Genomic DNA, 22,543 nt, shown 5'->3' on the forward strand with positions numbered 1-22,543 from the left:
GGCCCGCGCGGCCTCAGCCGGCCTGCCCCTGCGCTGCGGCGTCCGTCAGGCGGCAACCTTTCATGGCGGCCCGTGCGCCGGGCCTCGACCCCGCGTGTCCGCCCAAGGGCAGGGGAGGCCCCGAAGGCGCGCACGCCCGGCGGCCGACGACCGTCCGGCGGAGGGACTGTCCCGCCGAGAGTGAGAAACTCCGGACCTTCGGCGGCCGAGCCCGCCCCTTTCCGGCCAGAGGGCGGGGCTTCGGCGCGCGGGGCGGGGCACTCTGGCCCCTCCCCTCGCCACGCACGGCCCGCCCCCGCTGACGCACAGCGCTCCGGGGCCGCGGGGCGGAGAGTCGGGTGGCGCGCGCTCCCGCCTCAGACCTGCCGGGGCGCTGGCCGCTCGGGCTCTGGCCCCGCCGCTCGGGCTCTGGTCCCGCCCCTCCGGCCGTCCCCGCGGGGCGCGCTCCCCGGCCGGCCGCGGCCGCCTTGGCGACAGCCGGGGTGCTCCGAGGAGGTTTGCCAGTCGCTCCCCTCCTCAGGTGGCGACGTCTCCGCGCGCGGCTGAGGTACGAGGCCGGCACGGCGGAATCCCTTCCGCCCCCCGAGGGCCTTCCCGAGTGGCGGAGCCGTGGGCGAGGGGCGTCTCGGAGGGCGCGCTCTGTCAGCCGGCCCCTCCGCCGGGCGCGATTCCTGTCCTCCCGTCCCTTTACGGTTCCCGTGCCAGGCCCTGCTCCCGGAGGCGGCCCAGCCTCCCGCCCAAGCCCGGAGTGGTGCGCCGCCCGCGGACACGTCCCTGGGGTTCCCGCGGCGCCTCGGGGCTGCGAGGACACTCACGGGACCGCGCTGCGGGGCAGGTGGGACCGCAGCCGGCCGAGGTGCTGCCCTTGGGGACCGCACAGCTCTGCCCCACGGAGCTGCAGCCTGAGGCCCGCCGTCCGCCGAGTCCGTGGGGACCGGCCGCGAGCGCCCCACACCTGCTCCCCGCGAGCTGCTCCCCGCGGGGCACGTGCCCGGCAGCGCCCTGTGACGCCCCACACCACGCGCCACCCGGGGTTGCGGCCCGCTCGGCTCTGCTCAGCTGTGGTCACGTTTGTCCGGGCGCTGAAATGTGCTCCTCAGAGCTGCCTCCCTCTTTACACTGCATTTCTGCAGGGGGGCCTAATGTAAGAAGCAGACATGCTGTGTCCGTGTTTGTCGGGTGAGGAAGTGACCACGGCGGACGGGGACGTTATTCGGGCGGGAACACCGCACGGGAAGCCACGAGGGGCCCGAACAGGGTCGCAGTGGGGTCGCGGAGTGAGGAAGGTGGAGACAAAGCACCTGTAGGCCTGGCGACTGACGGACGTTGGAAGACGAGGAGGACGCAAGGCTAGCACCTGGGTTCCTTGTTCCGGGTACTGGAGGGGTGATGGGGCCACCGACCAAAAGAAAGGATGCGGTCGGTGTGGGGGAAAGAGGCGGGCTTCCATCTGCGTGTGTGGACTTGAAATGTCTGCTGCAGTTCACTTGGGGCTTTCCAGTAGGTGAGAAGGTGGGGAAGAAGTGGAGATGGGTCAGCTCTGCTGGGGATTTTCGCATTGGTGTACAGGCAGCAGTTAAAGCCACGGTTAGCCATGGGGGCCACGTTACCGCCTGTCCTCTTTCAGGCATGCGGTTAGGACATGGGAGGATTGTATCTCCTTTAAGTAGACATAGGAGTGGCTATTACCAATCGAGGTGCCTCTAAAGAGAAGCTGTTGTCTGATTTCTTTCCCATTCTATCTCCGTAGTTCTGTTTCTTTGATCTGTTGTCACATTATGGACTGCTACTTCATTTTTAATTCTCTAATCCACATTTCAGAGGAGGACAATTCAGTTGCAAGGGCCCTTTACTCTAAGCCATGTCTGGGCTCCCAACCATCCTGTAGTTGGACCACTCTCATGTCAGGTGCTTATCCTGATCCGAACAACGCCCCCACCCCGCCCGTGCAAAACACCACCTAACTCTCCCGAACATGGACGCTCCAGTGAGGGCAGTGCAAACTGTAATGGGACCTTCCCATTCTTGTCCCTCTGCAATTTATTTGTCACAGAATTTTGAAAGTTATATTTTACAAATGGAAATAGATATGTCTTAACCTACAAACACTCCAACCTCCCCCCCCCCAGCCTAAAACATTTCTGTCACTTTTGCAAAAGCACCACCCACCTGTGTGACCTGCAAAGCCCTTTATGATCTCGTCTTTGTCTACATTCCCTCATCTGCCACCTTACCTCCAGCCACACTGTTGTGTCTCTCCCTTGGATGCGTCACACTGGTTTCCACCTCAGGATGTTTGCACTCTGCCCTTCTGCTCTCTTAAAGACTCTTTTCCCAGACACTTCTAAGCGAAGGCTTCCTTAATTCCCTGAGCTAGTTGTGAATCTCACCGGTCTCCTGCAGGTCCTTTTGTCCAGCTTTAGTTCTGATGGGAAATGCTATATACACATCCAGTCTTGATCTGCCGTCATTGGGCTTCCAGGCATGCCCATCCTTTCCAGGTACACTTCTCCTCTGTTACTGCTCTTCACTACATGTCTGGCCTAGAAGAAGTGGTCTTGACGGAGGTGGCAGGTAAGGACTAGTGGAAAAAGGGGACTCACCCATTCATACGAGCTAAGTCATTATTTAGCCAATTATGGAAACTTACAGGCCAACTCTGCAGATGTAACTTCCAGTTCAGAGTTGCTAAAAGATTTGTGTTTCCAATTTCAAGCAGTTTCAATTCTGTAGAAAATAGTGTCTCAGGGTTCAGTTAGAAAACTGATGTTTATTCCTAATAGTGGATGCAAGCGCCAATTCTCGCAGTGTCATCCTGTGACGACAAGTTGGTGTGCACACAGAGTGCTGCTGAGGCTCGCCACTGCGTTAACGAACAGCACATGGGGCACTAGGGAGAAAAAGGAGGGTAGAGTATGCCTGCATTTTTGTTTAGAAAGTAAGAAAGAGGAAAATTCAGAATATTCTGCCAATGAGCCTTGTTTCCCTGTACAGAAAAAACAGTCCGAGACTGATTATTTCCACAGAACAAATCCATTGTTTCTTAAGCACACATATACAGAATTATATGTTCTTCAATATTTATTACATACTATGGCTTTTCAACTCTTTCACAAATTAAGACTGAAAGAAAATATATGACTAGAGAACATTTTTACATTTCAGTTTGGATTTATATCAAGATCATTTGTGCCATTTATGGGGTATGCATTAGGGAGGAAAGGCGTCCTCTGCTGATCCTCTTTCCCCCATCTCTTCATGTTATTCCCTCTCAAATCTGTGCTCTTAGTTGAAGAGGAAGAAGCAGGGCATCGCCCCAGGAGAAAGAGGGTTCATCTTCAGTTAGAAGAAAAGCACAGGAGGAGTAAACAGGCTTGTCCACTCTACCGCCAAATAAGGTGGCTACTGGCATCTCCATAGTCACTGACTGGGAACATATATGATCCCAGCATTTTTAAGGACACACTGAGGATGAGACTGCCCTGGAGGAGCCGCCTACCATGGAGAGGCATAAGCAACAGTAGCACGCATGTTACACACTGACAGCACAGAGGAAGGAATGACTGGTTCTGTCTGGGAGTTGGAAAATTTTTCAGCAGAGGTGGTATTTGAACTGGACTTAGAAAGATGAGTATACACTTATTTATATCCTGCACATTCCAAAAGGATTTAAAGTGCCCTGTAGGAGTGGACAGTGGAGGAGTGGAATAACATTTCGGACACAGGAAGTGCCAAAGCACAGATGTGAAAGGACACGATATGCTTGGGAAGTGGCGACAGATCTGAGGGCAGACGCAGAATGCTCTGTGAGCCTAGGGGAGTGAGGCAGATCGCATAACCATCCTGCTAATTCTCCAGCAGTGATTTTCACACTTCAGTGCATCAGAGTCCCCTGGAGGGCTTTTAAAAACACAGATCGCCTGGCCCTTCCCCAGAGATTTGGATTCTGCAGGTGTGGGGTGGGGAAGGGCAAGCATTTGCAGTTTTCACAAATCCCTAAGTGGTGCTGATGTGGCTGGTTATGTGCTCATGGGCCCACACTTTCAGAACCACTTCCCTAGAGTTTGGATTTTATCCTGTAGTCAAGTGGGCGGACATGGGATTTCTATAGCTTGAGGAAGAAATAATCAGATATGGATTTAGAGAGTTTACTGTGAGCTGTGAGGAGAACCAGGGGAAACCACGTGCTAGATCTGTTCCCAAGTGCAGGAGACAGTCAGTGGGCCTCAACACATTTGTGGACGGATGAGAAGATGAGAATGTCTGCAGGCTTGGCCAGGATTACTTGGGATGAGTGAATACAGGGAATGAGGGTAGGAGAAGGACTCTCAGATGTCAAAATTGTGTTTCATCATGTAAAGGAAATGCTGTAATATTTATATATTCAAAAACTCTTATGCTACCAAAATCTTAAACATGGGTTTCAACAAATCACACAGTTTCAGATCACTTTCTTGCCACTGTCATGGGTTCAGCCTTTACAAAAGGAAGAGAGATGACTCAACCATGGTCCCTCAGCTGCCACACCTCAAAGATGTATGAGATGAAGCCCATGGAGGCAGGAAATACTGGAAGAAAATACACCAAAATGCTTTCCTTTAGATGTTGGATTTACAAATGATGTTTTTTAATTTCCTCTGTGCTTTTTGTCATTTCCAACTTTCTATAATAAGCATTTAATTGGTTTTGATGTTTGTTTATTTGTACTTTAAGATATGGACTTTATCCTATAGGAATTAACAGGTGGAAGGAGATTGTGGTGGGATGTCTGTCACTCATTCTCAAGTGAAGACAGCTGGCAGCTGCTGCTTTCCCCAGGGTCAGATGGAGAGGCTGGGGCATCCCAGGACTCCCTTCTTAGGAACACACCTAGACAAGCTTACACGGCCCGGCCCGAGCCACGCTGAAGAGCCCCCATTCTTCTTAATGAACCACAAAGCATGCAGGTAAGAAGAAACCAACTTTCTAAACACTTTACTCAGTCCAATGCATTTTAAGAAATATTTGCAATAATATTGAGAAACTATAGTCCCAATGGGGAAAAAATCAAATGGTATCATGGACATACTCCATTTTAGCATAAGGTTTTTTAAAAGGTGATGAAATTATTACTTTAATTTAAGGGCCATGGTACTTGCTATGATTTTAGAATGCCATATAGTGTTTACTAACTTATTAGGTAGAGACTCGGGATGTATTTGTATACATTTGTAGGTGCATGGCATTTTCATGAATTGTCCTTGTTTTGGCCACTGATTCTACAGATAGCGAATCTCAGTAATGTTGGGTTTGGGTAAATTAATGTTGGATAGATTTATAACCTTGTTGGAAAGGGAAACATGAAATGCATTGTTCTGTGAAGTTAAAGCAGCCAGGAGCACTTCTTTATTTTAAACACTATTCAGGTAATGGAAAACAACAAAATCAATATTGTGTTGATGTCGCTTTGCTGTTTTTCGCTCTGTCTGAATAAGACTTTTGTTGGGCTAAAAGCCATCTTTCTTCTTGGAGTGAATATTCTTTCCTGTTTTTTCAGCCAAGTTTTCATGAGGATGTTTTCAAATAAAATATATAAGTGGAGAAATATGAAACCAGTAATATTGCTTTCCAGGTGTTCAGTTTTAACCTTAAAATACAAAAAAGAGAAAAGAAAATATCAAATGGGACAAAGAATAAAGTTGCCCTGTGTTTTTAAAGACTTAAAACATTCACTTATAAAAACCCTCATATTCTCAGACAAATAGAAAAATGTTCCCCCGGTGAAGTAATGTTTGCTATGATATGATATACGTATAGTTACATCAAATGAGAAATAAGGGCCAGCATAGACAAATACTAAAGAAAAACTTAACTGTGCCAATATTCTTAGAAGCAACCGTGGAAAATAGCTCCCTGAATGTAAATATTTCCGGTGAATTTACACAGAGGGGTTGTCTATTAAGTCAGCAGGGGTCAGGTACTCATACATTTCTGGTTAGAATAAGGCTTTTTAGTGATTGCTAAAGCCTCATGGAAAGGTCTGTGTGATTTCTTATTTTAATTATTTTAAACAGGTGTTCCTATTTCCATGTTCAGCTTTCCTGCTGGTTAATTTTTGAAACACAATTTCCTAAGAATGATGGGATGATCATTATTTTTGTTATAACTATTACTTACCCTATTTGCTTTTGCAAACCTGCTTTGCAGTTATTTTCTGAGCATTTACAGGTTAACATCACACCAGATAACCTCTTGTCATGTTTTGCTGATGTGTGTATAGACCAGGGGTGTCCAAACTGTGGCCCGCGGGCCAACTGCGGCCTGCAATCCATTTGTTATTGGCCCGCAGCAAATTCCAAAAATATAGTTTACTTAAATAAACCAGGTGAGGCAAAACGTACTTTACCTCGAGTGAGTAGCCCGGCTGTTTGTGTATTTTACCGCATATGGTCCTTGGTGAAAAACATTAAAAAAAGTTTCGACACCCCTGGTATAGACATTTCCTCTACGGGAGGCTACTGTCTGTCATGGAACAATCGGAGAGTAAATTGTGTTTATTTGGAGTCTACTGTTTTTATCCTAGTGGTTTGCTTATTGAACTGACTTTTGGAGGCACTTAAAGAACACAAATAATTTGGAATTAAAAACAATCCATGTTACTTGTCACAAACAGAGAAAATGTTATAAAGAATGAACTAAAGCATTTAGAGCAGGTCATCGTTTTTTGCTGCCTGCATAAATGGCCTTCTTCAAGCCACCTGTCTGCAGGTGCTGCTGGGGAATCTCAGCCCGCAGATCCAGCCCCATGCAGGCCTTACAACAGTATGACTCAAACTGGCGCTTGTTCCCTAGAGTTGTTCAGTGAGCAATGTCAGTCAGAACAGCCTGGAGATGCAGCGTTTGGAAGGATCAGTAAAGCTGAGGCAGTGCGGGGTCATCTAGGGAAAAGGAGCAGAGCCACTGTTACCAGGTGTAAATCAGGCCCTTTTTCGTTAAATACAACGCCTTCTCTCTCATCTTCAGCAAGAGCCATAGCCTCACCATCTACACTGTTCCAGCTGTAGTGTTTGCGGTCTGTATTGTAAACCTAATATTTTTGCTTCATTTTCACATTGCTATAAGATTGAATATGCATGTTGAACTATGCACACAAACTCCCTGCTAAGTAACTCCAGTAAGGGAATAGGCCTGGCTCCCCAGCGGCCCCACAGGGATGAAACCATGGAGCTGGAGCTCAGTGTGATTCCCAATAGGGAGATTTGTTACCAGTTTTCTAGTCATTGGTTCCTCATGTTTAATAGTTCTCTAACTCCAAACCAAGCGGGGCAGATGGAGTGGCTCATGAACAGGTGAGGGGGAGCCGGGGGACTCTGTGTTCAGTGGGGGCAGCCTCAGGATCACTGTCAAGATGAACTCATGAGCTTGTAAATATCTTACTGTTCAGTATATCTTGTTGTCAAAGCTTTTACTGACAGTAATACCAGTAAAATGTATTCTGCAAACAGAAACAGCATTTTTACTTTAAATCAATTTTTCATGCTCACATTGTTTCAGAATTTGAGTGAGATTGGGGTACTATTTAATGGTGTTTTGCCAGAGTACTCAGGATATCTCTGGCTTGCTTCAACTAACCATGTCCTCCCTGACACCTCAGAGAGGTGTGTTCTCATAAAGCAAAATTCTAGAGCAAATCACCAAACAGCAGCAGTACAGAAATTTTATTAGTTGGAATTTGGCTTTAAGCCACAGTGCAAAGCTCTGTGTAAACAGGGCTGAACACATGAAAGGCTTCTTTTTCTTAAGCTTGTTTAGCTTAAATAGCTTCAGGCTTAAATAACCTTAGGCTAACGCAAGCTCCAAGGATTGCTCTCTCTCCCTCAAATGCTCCCTTGAAAGGAGCCCCAAGACTGCAGTGGGCACTAATGGAAATGTGCAGAGAGCCCAGCAAGAGGACCCTGTGTGCTTCTGTGTGTTGCTGAAGTGACCTTTCTGTCATGCTCCAGACTTGGAGGAGAGGGCAGCTTTCTGTGGCCCCAACGCCGCCTTCCCCTGTCCTGCCTGGGAGCTGATTGAAGCAAGAGCGAGGCCTGTGGTGAACTGTGTGTAGCCCTTGGGAAACTTCGATCCTTGGAAAAGAAGCTTAGTCAGAATTCTGTGCTCCCCAAAGGGGCGTGAGGAGTGTGGGTATGGAGTGGAGCTCTGCACGTAAGGAGCAACTCGACTGTTTCAAGGAGTGGAGCATATTTTCTAAAGAAAGCACATATTGTTGTCATCTTTTTTGGAGTTAGGTCTTTGATAAAAACAGGCTTTTTGGGGACCCCAACTTACTGAAAAATAAATCCAGTGTCTTCTGAATCTTAGGGCCCAGTGGAAAAGTTTAAGTCTGCACACATTCTTTACCATAATTGCCTGGCATTACCCCGAGTGCCAGGGAGCGTGGAGGGCCACAAGCACTGCTGTGCCCTTGATCTACAGCCGAGCCTCTGACTCCTCTGCCCTAGGCCTGCTCCCAAATGTGTACTTGCAGTCTCGTGCTACTTCATCAGTAAGAAGGGAAATGAACTAAAGAAAAACAGCACCCAGGGTAAGAGTCTTTCTCCTGTATGTTTAGGAGTGATCTTACCTGAGTTACTCAACATTGGTGTGTGTGTGTGTGTGTGTGTGTGTGTGTGTGTGTGTGTGTGTTGGAGGGCATTTTAACACAACACCACATGAGACGGCACACCCTAGATGAAACAGAAAGAAGTTAAATTGAGATGCCCACAAGCCCTGAAGATGCCAGAGTCAGAGCTGCTTCCTCTGTGTGACAGGTCGAGGTCACTTTGGGTCTGACATTAGGTCGAGCTCTGGATGCTCGGAGGTGTCACGCCGTTCTCTGCTTTGCACCGAGCATGGCGTCTGGCGGAGTCCACTAGCAGTTTCTTGTGGTGGAAGCAGTATTGCAGGTGACAGCCAGGGACAGAGGCAGGAGCACCGCCTGCAGGGCTGTCGTGTCCTGTGAGGGACTTGGACTTGGCTGTGAAGACAAAGTGGTCTCTGTCCTGATGCTATTTCTCAGCCCAGCAGGGCTTTCGATCAAGGCCTGCTGCCTCACTGACCTCCCCATGTCTGGAGTCATGTCAACGCCCCAAAAGCAGAAGTCGCAGTTTGGGCAGACGCCCTCGCCCCTCCTCGGAAGGAGGCCATGTTACTTGTTACAAGGGTGAAGTGAGAGGGACCATGTCAAGATCCTAAAGGACGTGGTAGAGATTCCTAGGGGATGTTGTGGCTAAAAGTGGAGGGAACAGAGGATGAGGGTCAGATTTGTAAGGTCAGCCCACACGTTGTATGATTTTTCTCCAGGAGTCCCAGCAGCATAGGAGCCGAGAAGGCAGGTTCTCGGAAGGCTGGGAATCCACTACGAAGATGCAGCGCGAAGGACCGCTGGGAAGAGCAGTTGATAATGTTTTGTTAATATTGAGGATTTAAATCGTATGTTAGAACAGTCAGGCTGGCGGGGCTGTGAAAGGTGCCACCCCCGCAGAGTAGGAAGACAAGAGGCCACAGCGCAGATGTACCTGTGTGGGGCCTGGCCCTGCAAGCTGCTGCCGGCAGAGACCACGAGGTGTTGACCTGAGGATTTCATACAGGGCTCAGGGAGGGCTCTGAAGAGTGGGGAGATGGGGGCTGCTCGCCAGCTTCTTAAGCCAGGGCACGGGAGAAGTTCTGTTCGGGTTTGAGGAGGAAGGTGATGGGTGTAGCTTTGGACGCGCTGAACTTGAGGGGCACCCACGGCAGATCCCTGGTTGGTTGGATACATGTGTGATGCCCAGGAGAAGGATTTCCGTTAGAGCCGTGATTTGGGAATCATTGTGCGTTTCTGTTTATTCAAGGAGAGTGTGTGTATTATGGGGCAAGAGAGGGTCAGGGATGAATTTCCAGGGGAAAACCAGTATTTACAGACCAGAGGGGATGAAGACACTTTTTAAAGAAATGAAACAGAGGAGGTTGTCATGGAAACCTCAGGAAAGACAGACTTTCAAAAAATACAGAATACTCAAGAGTATTAATCACTGTTTGGGGTCAAGTGAGACGAAGACTGACGTTGACCGAATTTGGAAATAGAAAAGCTTCTGTTAGTGGTACAGGCAGAAGTCAGATTTTAGTGGGTTGAGGAAAGAACAGAGAATGAAGCAGTGAAGTCAGATTGTTCTTTCAAGGCTTATTTATCAATGTAACAGCAGAGTTACACTGTAGCTAGAAGGGAGTTTGGGGCCAAAGAAAGATTTTCTCTAAGAAACGAGTACAGGTATTTGTGGAGGGAGATCAGTGGAGAAAAACACTTTAAAGATAAGCAGGAGGGCAAAATGGGTGTCACAGAAGGTGGGAAGAGCATGAAGGACTGGTGGAGGGATTAGCTTTGGATGAAGGGGTTGGCGGTGGAGAACTGAGAATTCTAGAAATGCACCGATGCCCAGTTGGGTTGGGTAAAGTCAGATGTACAACCTCCTCATTTTCACCCCTTGGAGGGAGTTTGTGCCGGGTGCCAGGTGCCAGGTGCCAGGCTAGCTGCACGCCTGGCTCAGCCCAGCTCAGAGGCAGTGGGGCAAATGCTGCATTTAGTAAATTTGGCCTTGGCTGAACTGCAGCCATCCTTTTTGGGAGCAGTCTGCCCGCAGGGAGCATTCGTTCTCCTGCTCCTCCGAGGGTGCGCTCTTCCCCACCGCCCAGGTTTGTCTTGGTCCAGTGCTGCCTTGAATTTGGTGACGTCTGCCTCATGCTGAAACTCGGCATTATGAAGCTCCTGTGGCTGGCGGACATAAAGCCTTATCCTCCAGCCTGGCCTCTGTATGTAGTCAGGACGTCACCTTGGTCTCTGGGATTCCTTTCTGCATGTCTCCATTGGGTCAGTGTTAGGTGGGACAGAAGAGTGTTATCTCTGCAGCAGTTGTCACCTGCTCATCAGGTGAGCGCTGACCACTGAGTGTGGCGGCCTGCTCCCGCACTGTAATTGCGAGTGGATGCCAGCCCCCTGCAGCTAGGCGTGGCTGTGGGTCTTAGCACCATGGTGGAAGGTGATCAGAGTGAGGAGTGCACCTTCCACCTCATTGGCTGAAGAGGAGGTCATGTTCCCTTCTCCTCCTTCCTTTGGAGAACTGGACCTTAGCCATGGCCCTAAGCCAGGAGCAGGAGGAGGGTCCCAGGGTCGCGCAGGGTACCAGTGTGGAGGGCGTCTGAGTGGCCAAAGGTCCTTGGGCAGGAGACTCAGCCCACTAGGCTGTCCTGGACTCGCACACGACAGAGAATAAACACTTGTCTCATTGAGGCCACTATGTGTTGGGGGCTCTTTCTTATAGCAGCTTAGCGTTTCCTTTAAATGCCAGGACCAAGTCATTTGGGCCTTAAGTAACATTGTAAGACCCAGAGAAATGGGTGGAATTTTAGCCACTAAAGTCTTCAGCTCTGAACTGGACTTCGGGCTAGGTGCTCTTGTCTCGAAGAGAAATGAACGGCATGCTGTCTAATGTAAGAGAATGTGGCAACCATGGGCATGTTCTGCATAGGTTCCAAGAATGGTAGGTGAGACAGAAAGCTGTGTGTTTGCACTTCTATCTACCAGAAAGGTGCCTCGATAAACATATACTAGTTCTAATTTTGTTTACTTGTACCAGTGAGTTTTCAGTCACATTAGGAGAGTTTAGTGGAGAGACACTCCTGGGCATCCCAGGCAGAGAACAGCTCGCATGAAGCCGCCGGTCAGCGTGCTCAGGTCAGGGACACAGTGTGCCCAGTGCCCGGGCGGTAAGGGCCGTCAGGGGTGTGCGCAAGCAGAGTGGCAGGTCCTGGGAAATGGGCTGAGGGGTTTGGACTTGTCTGTGGGCCTGATGAAGCCATAGGAAGTTCTAAGCAGCTAATGGCATGAACAGATCTGCCTTTGTAAAACTGCCATCCAGAGGATGGATGAAGGTCAGCGGCAGGGTAACTGTCAGGAGACACTGTAGTAGCCCGGGCAGGTGACCACTGGGCGGCAGTTCAGATCTTTTGGACAATTTTGGGATTTTGAGCACAGCAAGTCCCTTTTATCAGCTGCAAAGGGATAAATGTATTAGTTGAAACTGAAAAACTCAGTAAACTATCAAAGATTTTTTTTTGTCTGGCTCTCAGTAGCCAGAACATTCCTTCACTCCCAGCTCCAGTATTGCAGCTGGCTGCTCCCCACACGCCTTTGTTGTCGGGTGTGAATTTAGCTCAGTTCAGCAGCTCCCAAGGGGCCTCGGCCCCAGCTGCTGGCTCCTGGGAATATAGCAGCAAAAAGCATGTCTGCCTTTCAGCTAATTAAAAGAACAGCAGCCAGCATTTTGCGTTAGTGCGTCCAGAGAGTTTCTGCCAAGTCCAGTTAGTACTGTGAGCTGTTAGGCTTCTGCAGCTGCTTGGCCATGGGGAGACTTCTGATGGGAAAGCTGTAGACAGCTCACACGTGGGAGAACTTCTGATATTCGTTGATCCAATGTGTTGAAAGAAACACAACAAAATTGGTGAGAGATGAAAGCCTTGGGGTTGGCGCAGAGATGAGGTTCCAGGGGATTGGAGCAGATGAATGTGACCTAAGGAGCACCCTAAAACGGGCAGCAGATTGCTGCTTTCTCATTGCAGAGCTCCCCTAGCCTTCATGTCTGGTGCACGCTGGGCTGAGTCCTTCCTATTGGTCAGAAGAGCAGCGAGCAGCCTGGAGGTCCCCACCTGTAATTCTGAAACAGATACCGCCTCCCCTCCCACAACTGCCTAGATCTCCTCCAGCCAAGGAAACGCTGTTTCCTGCCTGTGTGCAGGCATTCTCTCAAGTGACACACTACATCTACTCTGACTAGGAATTTCAGCTTGGTGTTGTGTGTGTCTGAAAGCACAGTTACCTGTGGATAATGAGGGCAGTAGAGAGATGCCAGGATCTTAGAAAAGAATACCGTGTTTCCCCCAAAATAAGACCGGTCTTATATTAATTTTTGCTCCAAAAGACACATTAGGAGGATGTCAGGGAATGTCGTCCTGAAAAATCATGCTAGGGCTTCTTTTCCGGTTAGGTCTTATTTTCAGACAGACACGGTAGTAGGTGTGGAGGTGCTTGGAAACGCTGCTGTGAAGACTTGGACAGAGAGCTGACTGAGACCAGGTCGGAGAACTGCTGAGAGGCCCCGGGGCCCAGGTGAAGTGAGAGGCAGGCGGGGGGAGGCACAGCTGCCCCGTTCTGTGGGCTCCGAACGGCACCCTGCAGGCTTGCAGTCAGGGAGGAAAAAGCACAGCTGTAAGGAGCATGGGCAGAAAGACCAGAGTTCGTGGACTTGGCTGGTCACCACGTCTTAGAGCAGTGGGCAAGGCAGCCTTGGCTGGACCAGAATGGAAGTAAGAGCAGGTAGCGGCAGGTACGATGCGATTTCTCTCCAAGAGTTCCTGGAACCAAAGAGCAAGTGAAGTGAGAGCAAGAGGGAAGAGGTCAGAAGAATACAGTCCGACCTCTGAAAGGGTGGGTCTCCTCTGGGTTAGGTGAACGGTCAACATGTTGATATCCTGCCACCACCTCTCTATGTGTTAGTCTGTCCAGGCTGCTATCAGAGAACACCATAGGCTGAATGGCCAACAAATAACAGAAATGGATTTCTCCTAGTCAGAAGGCTGGAAGTCCAACCAAGGTGACGGTGCGGCAGGTTCAGTGTTTGGTGAGGACCTTCTTGCTTTGTCCTCATATGGCAGAAGAGGGGCTCGAGAGCTCTCTGGGGTCTCTTCTGTAAGGCCAGTAATCCCATTCATGGGGGTTCCACCCTGCTGACCTGACCACCTCCCAAAGGCCCCACCTCCTAACACCATCATATTAGGGCTTCCAGTTTCAACGTGTCAATTTGGGGGGGACACAGACATTCAGTTCATACCACCATGCCAACATTTACTGAAAGCTTACCATTTGGCAGTGACCATGCTAAAAGGTCTCTTTGCCGAGAGTTTTAACATAAAAAATATGAACTTCTTTATAGAAAAGTCATTTGTTTTCATTAAAGGCAATATTGACATTTTGTGAACACGTTAACAGCAGATCTTGCTCTTCCAACATGTCTACTGTGGGGAAAGGGCCAGGAGAGCAGTTTCCAGGCTCTCGGCCTCTCGTGGAAAGGTGCTGTCTCGGTTAGTAGATGGCGGTCAGCTGTAACCATTAGCCACCATTGTTTTGTATATAACAGCCGTGGCTACGTTAGCAAGTGCGGCTGGTGCGGATTGTGGATCCTACTTCCTGTGTCTTGCCTAGCCGACAGCGACACTGGGGTGCAGGAAGACTGCTTGTTGGGGTATTGGCAGATGTTTGCTTCTTGTGTCTCGACTGGCCGCCATCAAGAATATAGTGGTATGAACCCCCATTCATGGCTCCGTTGGTGTTGCTTTTCAGCCTCACCAGGTGAGCTGCGGGCATGGTCAAAGCGGTCGGAAACCAAGTCATACATACCCCTTTGCTAAATTAGACCTCTCCTCGCCTGACAAGAGACTGGGGCCCCTGGCGTTTCCCAGAAAAGGCAGCAGACCGCTGGTGTGATAAGCAACTCCGGACATAGCCGCTCACACCCGATGTGCTGCTAGGGGGGCCTGCTCATCTGCCACCTCACTCAGCCAACCCCCTCCCCAAAAAATCACATATATACCTCCCACCCTCTACCCCGGGTGCAACTTCGCTGGCCCCTGTCTGGGGACCGGTGAACCTCGCCCGGGAGCACAGAATAAAGTACTCACTTTTCTCAACCCGCCTGACTAGCCTTATTATCTCACCGCAAGCCTTATGTCTTGGTCCTAGCAAAAGACCTTCTGCAATGCCCCCTAGCCCCCAGCACCCTCCTCCAATACATAGATGATCTCCTCCTTTGTAGCCCTTCGCTGGACATATCCAAAAAGCACACAGCAGCCTTCCTTAATTTACTAGGGGACAAAGGGTACCGTGTTTCCCCTAAAGCACAACTGTCCAAGCCCACTGTCACCTCTCTAGGAATCTGTTCTCACTCCCCATTCCCAAGGCCTAACAGTAGACCAGGCACAGGCATTAAGGGACCTACAGCCTGCCACCTGTGCTGAACAGATATTGTCCTTTTAGGACTCGTTGGATTTTTTCGGCATTGGATTCCAAATTTTGCCCTACTGGCAAAGCCTCTTTATCAAGCCTCTAAAGAGACGCCTGTCGGCCCTCTTTCATCCCCCTCTACTGGCTCTAAAGGATTTTTCCAACTCAGGGACACCCTCCTAAATTCACCCCCCCCCCCCTGCCCAACATCAACAAACCTTTTCATTTATATACTGATTGTTTTCTCTGTGCCTCTCTGCAACGCCCCCTTTTAGCGGCTGTATCTTTAACACAGTTTGCTCCTAGTGACAACTCAGGACAGTGCCCTTCCCCCATCACCAAGATACCATTATACCTTCCCCCATCTAACCTCACCTTACCCATATGCTATGGTGGTTCTAACCAGTCCTTATGCAATACAACCTGACCACTCTCGTCCACTCTTCATGCTCCCTCTGTCACATTCTTCTGGTGCAACAAGACACTCACCAAGTGTATAAATACCTCTTCCCCTACCCCCTGCATTCTGACAACCGTAGCCCCCCAACAAATGCTCTACAGCCAGGCTGAATTCACAGAACTGCAGCCTCACAATGAGAAAATTTCCACTCCTGTTCAAAAGAGGGCTGCTTTCCTACTCCTTATGCTAGGGGTTTCCCTAGCCTCCTCCTTTGTAGCTGCCGGTTTAGGTGCTAGTTCTCTCGGGCACAGCATCCACTCTGCCCAGGACTTAGAAACACGTCTACAGGTTGCCATAGAGGCCTCCTCAACCTCCATCACATTGCTCCAGCGACAACTAACCTCTGTAGCCCAAGTTGCCTTGCAGAACCGACGGGCTCTGGACCTGCTAACCGCTGAGAAAGGAGGAACATGCCTCTTCCTCCGGGAAGAATGTGTTACTACGTCAACGAGTCTGGACTGGTCGAGGAAAACGTGCAGACCCTCGATAACTTACAAGAGGAGCTCTGGTGCCGGAGAGGGTCCACCAACCTCTCTCAGATTGGTGGCAATCACCACTGACTACATGGGTAATGCCACTAATAGGCCCACTCGTCCTAATCAGTCTCCTGCTTCTAATGGCCCCCTGTTTTTTAAAATTTCTACAGAACCGCCTCCACGAGATGTCCAGAGTCACAGTGAACCAGCTTCTACTCCACCCATACTCCCGGCTGCCCACGAGCTCTCCTGTCGCTGACCAGACTTAGTACCCCTCTCCGCCCCTTGTCAGCAGGAAGCTGCAAGATTGACCTCACTGCCCCTTTATAACCCAAAAGGCTGGAATGTTAGGTCAGCTGCGGGCATGGTCAAAATGGTTGGAAACCAAGTCATACCCCTCTGCCAAATTAGACCCCTCCCCAGGAGCCAAGTCATACCCCTCTGCCAAGTCAGACCTCTCCTCGCATGACAGAAATGGAGGCCCCTGGCATTTCCCAGAAAAGGCAGCAGACCGCTGGTGTGATAAGCAACTCCGGACATAGCCACTCACACCCGATGTGCTGCTAGGGGGGCCTGCTCATCTGCCACCTCACTCAGCCAACCCCCTCCCCAAAAAATCGCATATATACCTCCCACCCTCTTCCTTGGGCGTGACTTCGCTGGCCCCCATCTGGGGACCGATGAACCTCGCCCGGGAGCGCAGAATAAAGCATTCACTTTTCTCAACCTGCCTGACTAGCCTCATTATCTAGCCGCAAGCCTTTCAACCATATCCTGCGTTCACCTGTCAGGAGCTAAGACCCTGCATTACACCGACAGTACGTACACTTTTCTGTACATCTGCATTTTTTAAATATAAATTTCCTGTATTTTGCTGTGTCCACCAACCACTATATAATTAGGAATTGTCAATATTTCTTCAGTCATCCTTTTATTTCAAAGTGGCATGTAACATTCTATTATGTTGCTGTCATAATTGGTAGAAACATTACCTAATGATAAATATTCAGTTGTTTTTCTTCTTGATGGCGGTGGGGGGGATCCAGTGTAGAACTAGTATATATAATCTTTTGCTCCAATTCAGTTATTTCTGTTCAGTTTATTTTTCTTCGAGCTTGAATTGACTGGGGTTGCAGGTGGCCGGTTTGCTTCCATTCCCCACTTTTAGTTGACTATGAAAGAATAGTTGACTTTTTAAAATGAAAACAAAACTTTTGAGTCTCCCTTTGGGCAACAACAGAATTCTCTTCACCCAGTGGCTCCAAGGCAGAGCATTGCAACAGATGGGCATTTTCTGTTGGGACACCGTGAGGGGCAGTGGTAGCCATAATAATGATGGCTTTGAAATGCTGATAGGTCCCCGGAATTTCCACTACATGCCTGAGGGGTTGAGTTGGATCTTAACCCATCCCTGGTGAAAGCAAGCTCTGCGTACATGAGAGTCTTCTGATGACTCCGGTGGGATCCTCTCAAGTCTTATAGCGCTCCCTTACCCCGTCCTGACCCCAGTCCCTAGGCATGGGGTTGTTTCTGTCAGAACGGGGCCTGCTTCTAAAAGGATATGCTTCTGTTACATCAGAAGCATGAACCTATTTCCCAGTGGCTTAACTACTTCTGCGACTCAGTCAGAGAAGCAGGTCGGGCCCAACTGGTTGCTCTTACTCTGAAAGAGAAAATTAATTGAGCATTGAAATTAAAACAATGTTATGTCCAGTTCATGCTGACAATACAATGATATCTCTGGATCATTAAAAATAACTGACGTGGGCTAAAGCATTTTACATAGATATCTTGTGTAATCCTCACAACAACCCCTGGGGCACTCTTATGTCCATTTTACAGATGAGGAAACTGAGGCACAAAAGGTTAAATAACTTGCCAGTGTCAGTCACATAATTGTCAATGGCAGAATTAGGATTCAAACCCAAGCCCATGGTTTTATTCTTGCTGCTATAAATTTTTGTCCCTAGTTTTTGGGATAGTCAATAAGTATGTCGTGAATGAATAATGAATAAAACATTCCCCAGCTCCTGGAACCTTGAGTGGGGCATGCCTTACGTGAAGCCAGCTAAGGAAGTGTATAGTTTACCTTCATCTGTTCCTTAGCTAAGTTATTCACGAGAGACTTCCTAAAGAAATAAAAGTGTTTTTTGCAGTTTTGAGTTTTGAATAGGAATAGAAAGACTGGCTTAAAAGCTATAAAAGAGGAAATGATTCTGTATGTAAAGGACAACATGACAAAGTCATAATGAAGGAAATAAAAGAAAAACAGAGCTAAACATTCCTTTGATTGAATTCAGAGTATCCTGAGAATGGAAAGAGATTGACTACCTGTTGTCTGGGGAGATTATGTAATGTGTGCAAACAGCAGTAAGGAACCATCTAAACTCGGTGAGGAGATGACTAGTTATTGTTGACTGTTTCTGTTATTTGGCGACAGCCCTTGATACTGGTCAGAGTGTAGGGAGGGACCAAAGGCAGGGAGTGGGGACCAGACGAGGCTTCACTTGCAGCCCCCTGGATAAGAGACTTGGACACTTGGGGAAGGAGACATTTGAGGAGCTCTTCCAAGGACAGAAGACATTCTCCTCAGATAGTCATCTTGGATGTGAAAAGAATTCAACATAATTCGTTTCTTTCCTGATTTATTTTACTTTTGTTCTTTTCACTACGTCACAAGTCAGTACTTTATTTCCCAATAAGTATGAGGCCTAAGAAATTTTAAATGTGAGTATTGTTAAATCTCAGTTATTTATGTCACCTAGGGAACAGTAAAACAGAATGTCTAAAATCCTTCATTTAACTTTGAAATTGCATTCAATGTTTTGGAGTTCACAAGGGCAGATAATTCTTTCTAATTTCATTTTGCTAAGATTGATAGTAAACTAGGTTTACATTCTTATAGAACATGTAACAGGCAATGAAGACATAGACTGAGTTTCATAAATACTGGACTTTCAGGGGAAAATCAGATGGAGATTTAAAACTTTGCTTGAAAAATAAACCTAAGAATTAACTGCCTAACAACAATATAAATGTAAAATAATTTTTAGAAATTTTAGGAACCCTCTCCTATTAATATTTACTTTCTAAATATAAATTCTACTGGATAACTTTGATTCCAGAAAATAAATTAGGCAAAAAAGATGTTAAAAAAACAGAGGTTAAAATTGTGCAGTGCTAGGTGATAATTGTAAAGTCATTGTAGCAAATACAGAGGTAGCAATGACTAAAGAGATTAATGATAAATACATAGAAAAAAGTCTAGGTGACCTAACACTAAGTTTCTCATATAGGATACCAGTTTCCCTCGGGGGATTTTCTTTTTAACTGTATATACTCCTCTAACTTCTGAAATTTTGACAATGCACATGCATTATTTAGGGGGAAAAATAAAAATAAATAAAATCATGAATACTAAGCTGTTGGCATGATAAAATGTCCGTAAATGAAGGTGACTTACCTGAGCTATGTAAATACTGACTATTAAAGGACTGGTTTGAACCCCATAAACTACTCCGATTTTTTTTATTAAGGACTCGGGTGTTCTTTACACTAAAGAGAAATTATACTGGAAAATGAAATGAAACAGTGACATGATCCCCTTTTTCAGCAATCTAATTGTCAGGCTATTTATACGGCTCTTTCTCACGCAGCCTGCTCCTCTGACACATGTACAAATACGACTGGAACGGTCAGTGGGGCATGCCCCTGGGGGGGAGCTCAGCCACGTGGCTCACAGCAAAGCTTCCTGAAAAATCCCCTTTTAACGTCTCTGTCTTTCTCCAGAATGCCACGCTTTATGGAAGCTGTCATATATTTCTTTTCTCTCTTCCAGAAAAATCCTTTCAGCTTTGCCAGTAAAATTCCTGCCACTCTTTTCTCCTTTATTGTAAAAGTTCCAAATGTTCTTGCATACTACTATAAGCTAGATAAAGTCAAAACAAAGCAGCACCAGGCCAAGTTCACAGCCATTGATTATCCCTGTAAACATGCCAGTGAGGAAGCTCAATTTGTCACATACATAATTTACAAATAATAAAATAGCCAAAAATAAGTTTCTTTTTCAAATGTAAGGAGCAAAGTGAAGCATCCCTTCTTATTCGAGGCCTGTGCTGTTCGTTTCACTCCTGCTTTACCCTTCATGGGCATGCAGAAGGTCACCTTCCAGCCCATCTGCAGTCTTTTTTGTATGGAAAATATTAAGCCCCTGGTTGAGTCACTTATTGAAGAAGCATTTTTAATAGGGGCTGTGGAAAATGAGAACCTAATTTTATAGGGCAGAGTTCTAAGAGCTACTTTAACTAGAGATGATAGTGCACATGCCAGCCTTTTAAAAATGTACTATGATTTTAAGTGTTTACTCGGCTTATGGTCAGAAGCTGCTTCAGCGACAGCCGTTTACAGAGTTGCAGCCTGCTTTGGAGAAAGCGGTGCTGAGTAGTTTTGGAAACGAGAGGAAAGGAAGTGGGGCCAGCTGAGCTGATGCCCTAGGCACCAGTGCGCAGTCCATGAGTCCAGAAGTGGAGCGAGAGTGTGTGTGTGCGCACGCGTAAGTGGGTGTGTATGTGCATGTGAGTGTGTATGGGAGTGAGTGTGCCTGTACGTGTGGAGAGCGGTCGGGTGCTCTGCTACAGTAAGTGTTTGCACACTCGGTGATGACCAGCAGGGGGGAACCAAAACCGCATGGGATCCTAGCAAAGAACCCAGCTCTGATTAGTGGGTGTGTTAAGATGGGAAGCTGTGGGGTTGTTTTTGTTTTTAGTTTTGTTTTTCACTTTTATATAAACAGATGAATTGTCGAAACAGTACATTATACTTTACTTTAAAATTATTGTAGATGCTCTCTTTTTATTTATTTATTTATTTATCTTGTGATACTTTGACGTTTATCATTTCTATCCCTCACACTGTGTGGACCCCCCGCCCCCATCCACTCTCCCTCTGACATCGCACCGAGCCATTGCATTTCCACTGTCTCCACTCCCAATGCTGTAGTCCGCCTCTTGTAAGTGTATACATATATCTATACACATATATGTAAAATTATAGCCGGCGCCCATCATTGTTCCGCCTCAGGTGCACAGTGCAGTGATCAGGCAGTGGACGCTGTCTTGCCCTCCTAGGCTAAGATTCGGTCTCTGTGATGAGACCCAGGCCCAGTGGACGGAAAGCACAATGAGAGCAAGGACTTGTTTGCCACGTGGACGCAGGGTGTCCAGTGCCTGATATGCAGCGGCCACCATGACAGATGCTGTTGAATAAATACGTGCGAGTACTAATAGGTCCAGGTCATTTCTGATCCGAAGGACCTTGTGATGACAGTGATGAGTTAACTGAATTCCTACTTTGTGCCGAAGTCTGCACTGTAAATTTACCCAGCGTCCTTCACTTTTGATGTATTAGGCAGTACATCCTAGGCAGTATGTGTTGTGTCACTGTTTTACGATGAGAAACTGAGACAGGACTAAATGGCACTGAGCTCAACCTACATCGAGGTCTGGTCCCTTGTTGTGTGTCTTTGGAAAACACATTCTACATATGCATTCTGAACACAGAAGGAACCAAGGGCAGCGGATTGAAAGGAACACGTACTCTTGGCCTTAAGGAGACAGTGGAAGGCCAGTGTGTCAGCTGTTGGTACATGAGGTCCATGCCGCAGTCTCCGAGACGAAGCATTTGCTGTGTTCTGAAGTGCTGAGAAGATGCTTCATGGGGGAGGGAAGCTCCAAGTGGATGCTGAAACCTGAGTAGCGCTAAAATCAGGGAAAAATGAGGGGAAGGCTGTGATCCAAGCTGAGAAGCAGGGGACGCACAGTGTGTATGTAGAAAGCAGTGAGGAGATTCAGTGGCTGAGCAGGCAGGCTTCGGGGACAGTGTCACTTAGAGAAGTGTTTGCAGATACCTGTTGGGACACCAGTGGTGGCTGGCTCCAATGCCCAGTGAGAAGTTTGAAGTTTATCCCATGATCACCAGAGTGTTTGAGATAGTTCCTTACTGAGAATTCTGTTTTACATTTAAAAATCTCTCGTAACATTTTGATCGTCTTTCTCCCAGTCTTATTTCCATTGTTGTGTCTTACAAATGGGGATAATTTTCTTTGAACCGTTTGAAATGGAATACATCAAAGGTAAAATCAGTCTGTGTTGCATGACATAGGCATGTCTCAGTGCTGCAGGGACAGCTGGTGCACGAGGGGGTGGGAATGCGGGGGTGTCACACGGGGCTGAGGACGCTGTGCGGCCCTACTTTTGGGAGTATTCTCAGAACTGCAGCTCCGGGCTCCTGGGGTCTCCTGGGCCGCTGCGGAAAAGGGGTGGCGGTGGGAGCCTGCCGCCTGCTGCAGCACTGCAGGCCCGCTCCCCAGTGCAGAAGGGTGAGTTCTGCTGATCAAACACGTGAAAACGTCCTCTCCTTCACCTCGCAGACGCAGTGCCATCGTGGCAGTCTCTGGAGCTGGAGCTCCTGGGGACCCGCGCACTCTGTTTCCCGTGTGGGCACTCCGGTCCTTACCTGGTAGCTTGCTTATGATTGTTTGACATCTTAAACTTTTAAGCC

General features: G+C 48.0%; 1 long non-coding RNA gene across 4 annotated transcripts; it reads left to right on the plus strand.

Moving 5' to 3' along the window:
* The first annotated feature begins 13 nt into the window (after nucleotides 1-13).
* On the plus strand, nucleotides 14-16,715 carry LOC308506802. 4 transcript variants are annotated; one of them, XR_013994774.1, is made up of 4 exons: nucleotides 14-547; nucleotides 1,134-1,375; nucleotides 4,734-4,946; nucleotides 16,156-16,715. It is a non-coding gene; the product is annotated as an uncharacterized lncRNA (long non-coding RNA). The 4 variants fall into 4 exon arrangements; XR_013994775.1 differs by having other exon boundaries at nucleotides 16-547; nucleotides 1,134-1,349; XR_013994776.1 differs by having other exon boundaries at nucleotides 23-547; nucleotides 1,134-1,179.
* The last annotated feature ends 5,828 nt before the right edge of the window (nucleotides 16,716-22,543 follow it).

This window comes from Rhinolophus hipposideros (genome assembly GCF_964194185.1).
Source record: "Rhinolophus hipposideros genome assembly, chromosome: 13".
Lineage (NCBI taxonomy): Eukaryota > Metazoa > Chordata > Mammalia > Chiroptera > Rhinolophidae > Rhinolophus > Rhinolophus hipposideros.